The following is a 5910-nucleotide window of genomic DNA, read 5'->3' on the forward strand; positions in this document are numbered from 1 at the left end:
GCACAGTCAAAAACAGTTAAATCACATGCATAATAATTCTGCCAACTTACTCAAAAATACAAAAAGATGTTTCTTTTCAGATTTCACTTTAGAAGTAGCTTAGACACATGCACTTAACCTTCCAAAGAATAAATGGCATATTTTTCAGTAGCTTTCATCATTTTTCTTGCATCAGTAGGGCTAGTTGGTAAAACTAGGGTTTGCTAGGGTTTGCATTTCCATTCAGCTTTTTAGTTTCTTTCTGCAAGTAGATTAGCCTCCTTTGAGTTAGCTTTCATCCATAAGTTAAAAGCTTCTTCTAAGAGCTCATAGAAGTTGGCTTAAGCTCCTAGCGGACTTGTGTCAGTTGATCAAGTGACAGCTGCGGCAAGAGCTAGTACTTGTGCATATAGCACCTTGGCTTCCACGTTTGTTACGAACTACCAGGTTCATAAAATTAAAGAAGGGAGTTCTAGGAGTTGTAGCGTTATTGCTGTAGCACTGGGGCCCACCATCTTTTTGGCGCCGTTGCTAGGGAAGCATCAGAGTATTTGTGATTGCTTCTTTTCTCCTGTTTTCTACTACAACCTTCTACTAAGTAGTTTATTTCAGCAAGCGTAGAGTAGATCGTTTCATTTCCATTTTGCAATTTCATTTCAGCAAAAGTATATTAGACATTTCCCTCTTTCATAGATTATCATTTCAATTCCACAATTTCATTTCTGCAATCGTAGATTAGCATTTCAATTCTGCAATTTCAATTCTGCAAGCGTAGCCTAGCATTTCATTCCTGCAATTTCATTTCAGCAAAATAGATTAGTCCTTCCCTGCTTTAATTTCAATTCCACATTTTCATTTCAACAAGATAGATTTTAGTTAGTTGTAGTTCAATCTATTTCAGTTTTACAGGTATAAGCAGAAAAAAGCAAAAATCAACCAAAAAGATTTCCTTTCATGCCTTGTAGGAGTAGAGATAAGTCAGAAAAATGTTTTCACAACCCCCCACTGCTTCACACAGCCAACCTTCTCTCTTCTTCGATGGTTGTGATTAAGAAGAACTCCTAGGTGGACAACGAGACATATTTGAAGAACCTCTAGGGGAGAAGAAGAAGAAAATGTTCCTCTGGAGAAAATGGTTGCAAACAGAAATGTTGGGAGAAGTACCTTATAAAAAAATGAATTTGCAAATCAGATGGAAGATTTCAAGAGTGAGATGAGGCAATTTCTTACCATGAAAATGGATACCTTGCAGATCCAAAAGAAGCAAGAGAAAGCTGAGAGGGCTTTGGCCATGTTTTGTCCCAGGTGCACTAGAAAGCATCCTAGGAATGAATGTCCATTGCACTCCATAAAAGTGTTTTTTGACTATGAAGAAGACCACCCTACGAATCAATGCCCTTCCTTGTCTGGACTTAAAGCTACATATCAGAGGGCTAAAGGAGTCACTGAATCAGTCTATCATATGAACCAAAGGAGGCCAAATGGACCCATAACTTACTAGCAAGGAATGCCAGGGACATCCCAAACCTATTACGACCCCTATCAAACCACTTCCATGCTTTCTTGGGGTCCCCTTGCTCATCCTTCCTCATCCACACCCCCTCCTTGGTCATATCATCCTCAATATCTTGCTCAACTAGCTACTCACCCATTTCACCCCTATGCTTAGCCACAACCTCAGTGGAATGCACCTCATCAGGGATGGAGGCCCCAGTACAACACCTCCTGCCCCTTTTCCTCCACCACCTGCCCAACCACAACCCCATCCACATCCATCTCAAACACACACCCCCACTCAACTACCCATACCACCATTTCCAAACCCGCACGTTGGAGTAGCTCAACCCAATTGCAAAGTTGAGGTACAACACTTCTAAATGACTCCTCTTGAGCTCAATGATATTCACCATAGCTCAGGAAGAGTATTGCAAAAAAGAGATTATATTGACAGCATTGAAGGACCACAACCAGCAAAAGAAGATTCAAAAGAGGAGATCAAAGAACCATGGGTTGCACTTTATGAAGAGAAGACAACAGAATTAGAGATCAAGAGAGCTCCCTCATGGTTACCATCAAATCCTCCATGTATTGAAGAGAAAAATCAGCAGAAAGAGGACGATGTGAAGGTCATGGTAGAAGGTAACATGAAACATGATCCAGATCAGGAAAAGGACCAAGGATATCAGAGGTATATTGAGATATGGTTCCAGATGGCCACTAAGTGGCATCAGTACTCTCTTCCTAAGCTATGTTTGATCCCTTCAAAGTCAAATCATTTGGTCTCTAAAATCCGGATAGATGTCAAAGCATGCATTTCAAGCCTCCACATCATTTTGTCTCTAATCTCGATGTGCACATGGCTCCATTGGAAGTATTCTTATACTTGAAAATGATTTTGCTTTTCAAGTAGGGTAGGGTAGGAAAACAGAAAAATGAAAAAATGAAAATAAGAAGAAAATAAAAATCTAAGGTGAAAACCTCCTCGGAGGTGCCTTAGATTGGCTCATTGATTGAAAACCTCCATGAGGCGGTCAATGGGTTGGAAAGAAGAGAAAATAAAAAGAGAATAAGATCTCTGGGTGAAAACCTCCCTTGGGGGCCCCCAGGGCAGGCAATTAGGGTGAAAACCTCCATGAGGCGCCCTAGTTGTATTCAAAAGAAAAGAGAAAAAGAAAAAGAAAAATAAACCTAATTTCCGTTAAATAATTACAAGTTGCAGCAAGGACATTGTAGGTTAGGAGGATCGCTCAAAACAAAGACAGAGGAAGTTTTGTGCCTTCTACAGGAAGTTCTGTGTCTTTTACAGGAAGCCTAAAAACAAGCCAAAATTGATCTCCGAAGACGACTCGAAGGCTGGGAATATGTCCATGAGGCTTGCACACATCCATGTTCCCATCCCTCACCCTTCTCCATTATTGTTTTCCATCTCATTGTCCTTCTTTCCTAAAAATTGTGTTCTACAGGAAGTTCCTGTAGAAATTACAAGAAGCTAGAAATGGATCTCAAAAAGGGAGTTTGGTGAACATGATAGCTTCCTAAAGGGCTCATAAGTCCTCCTACAATCCTCAAACCTCTCCTCCATCATTTCCGTGCCTGCATCATAGCCCAAGCTCATTTTTTCTTACCATGCAAAAATTGCAGAACGCTTCGAACCAAAAATACATAGTGCTGAAATTTACTTTTTCCCTCACGTGAAAACCGTGCATCCATTTACAAAACTATTTTACGGGGAGTTGTATAGGGATGATGGCAACATGTCCGAGCAATTTCATCCAATGCCGGTGCACAGTTTCCAAAATTTCTGCCTCCATCACCGTCAGCCATTTTTGCATTTTCTCCATATCCATGCATCCATTTCAAAACATGTTTCATGGGGAGATTCATATGGGTGATAGTAACCTACCCAAGTAGTTTCAGCCAATTCCGATGCACGGTTTCTGAGAAATTTACCCCTGTAATCTTTAGCCATTTTCAGTTTTTCTCGATATCTGTGCATCCATTGGCCACAATTTTGCTATGGGAGGTGCATAATGATGATAGAAACATGCTTAGAAAGTTTTAGGTCAATCCGATATAGAGTTTGGGAGCTATGGAGAAAACAAGTCGTTGTCCTGCAAAAATCCAACATCAGCAGCATGAGGGTGCAAATCTGAACGTGGAAACAGATTCCTGCAGCTTAGATCTAGCCAGAGGATACCTGCACAAGGAAAATAGCCACGTATTAGCAACCAAACCAACATGCATCCCATAGAAAATTTTAGGGGCGAATGTTCGCCCTTTGGCGAAATTAAGGGGTTTTAAATTTTTAGTGGGCGAATATTTTGTATCATAGTACATTTTTACAAATCACCTCAAATAGCCCACCTTATTTTAAGGGAAAGGGTAAAAAAGGTAAATTTACTCCTTGAAATTTGGAGTTACAACCTTCCATTTGCCCATTTTCAAGAATAGGTTTTATTTAAGTGAATCCTATGGGCCAAAGGCCCAAATACCATATTTATAAAAGAGGTATGTTAAATTAATAAAAATATAAATAAATGAGAGGTATGGTAAATAAATGAAACATTTTTTATATTTACTCCATAAGTCACCTTATATACATGCAAGGGTGTAAACAAATAAAAGTATAAGTAAAGTGGAGGTATGGTAAATAAATAAAACATCTTTTTATACTTACTCAAAAGGTATAAATAAATAAAAATATAAATAAACTAGACGCATGGTAAATAAATAAAACCTCTTTTTTATATTTAGTCCATAACCCTCGTTCTATTTATGAAGGCTCAAGAAAGAGGTTTTGTTTAAGTGAATCCTATGGGCCAAATACCATATTTGTAAAATAGGTATGGTAAATTAATAAAACTATAAATAAACGGGAGGTATGGTAAACAAATAAAACATTTTTTTATATTTACTCCATAAGTCACCTTATATTTACGAACACTCAAAAAATGCGTTATATTTAGGTGAAACCTATGGGCAAAATACTATGGGACAAATACCATGGACTAGATTGTTATTAATACCATGCAACAAAACATTATTAACCCTAATATTAGTATTAATAAAAATAAAAATGGCACATGGTATTGACCCATGGTATTCACCAAAATGGCACACGATATTTACCCATGGTATTCACGTGGAATGTAGCCTATTTAAATGGGGGAATTAAACCAATTAAACCAGCATATATCCATCTTTACTCTAGATCTACTAACCCCTAAGAGGTATCAAATATCGTGATATGCAAACTAGCATAGAGTGAAAAAATATTTGATCCGATCAAGAGTAAAAATGGATGTTATAGTTTAATGTATGTTAAACATTTTAGCTTGGTTAAAATAAAAAATAAAATAAAAATCAACTATTAATTTTATTAATTTTTATAAATTACTAATAGTAGTTTTTAAGCTCCAGGTTTATGATAACCCATGGTAATACCATGGTATTCATGTGAGCATAGAGGGAAATTCTATCATCTTAGATCCATCTTAATTCTGGGTCTACCAAGTGCTCAAAGGGATAAATAGATTTCATCTCCCTAAGAGTGGTAGATGTGGAGTTAAGATGGATATAGGTTGGTTTTTATGATAATGAAGATAATAAATAGACTTAGGAAATTATATTGTAAAAACATCTTAAGGTGAATGGTTAAAGCATAGACATTGGACAAGTACATTTGTATACTTCTGTTTTAAACTAAAACAAATCCAGGGCTAAAAGGAATGGATTGATTGCACTAGACATCCTTCTATAACTTTCCAACATATGCTGGAGTAAACAGATTGTAATTTGGGTAATTTTTCTAATTGCAAATAGGAACATACTTGTGTATTGGCAGGGTGGTTACGAGGTCCCTAGAAGTGATGAATTTGAATTTTTCTTGGTTTTATATATAGTATTAGGTTTTTTCTCATGCTTTCTGTGAATGGCACAGGTGAATTTTATCCTACACCCACTAGGTTATCGATATGTAATTTCGTTAATTTTGATTTCAAAATATATTTTAAAGAAATGCAATGATTTCATTTGTGTATTCAATAAACACAAGATTTCATAATTGAGTAAAATATTCGCCATGCCTAGTGAGAGATTCGCCAAAAAATTATATATACATATCATATTATTGATAAAATCGCCTTCCATTTTTCCTATATACCATGGAGATTTGCCCATTTATTATACATGTGAATCTAGGGGGTGTTCTTAAAATTTTCCCTGATGCATCCAGAGAAACAAATTCATGCAGCAGAAGGAAAGGCCATAGCACCTCACAGCAAATGCATTCGACTTCCAGGTACGTGACTAAACTCATTCCTCTATTGCATGAATGTAATTTGAGAACTGCGTGAAGAATGAGATGGTTGTGATTAAAAATATGGTGGCTAGCTAACTGGCCACCCTCATCCAGTTCAAACAGTGCTCGGT

This window comes from Pinus tabuliformis, chromosome 5_1 (genome assembly GCF_031772625.1).
Source record: "Pinus tabuliformis cultivar Carrire ecotype Pingquan chromosome 5_1, CPIR1, whole genome shotgun sequence".
Taxonomy (NCBI): domain Eukaryota; kingdom Viridiplantae; phylum Streptophyta; class Pinopsida; order Pinales; family Pinaceae; genus Pinus; species Pinus tabuliformis.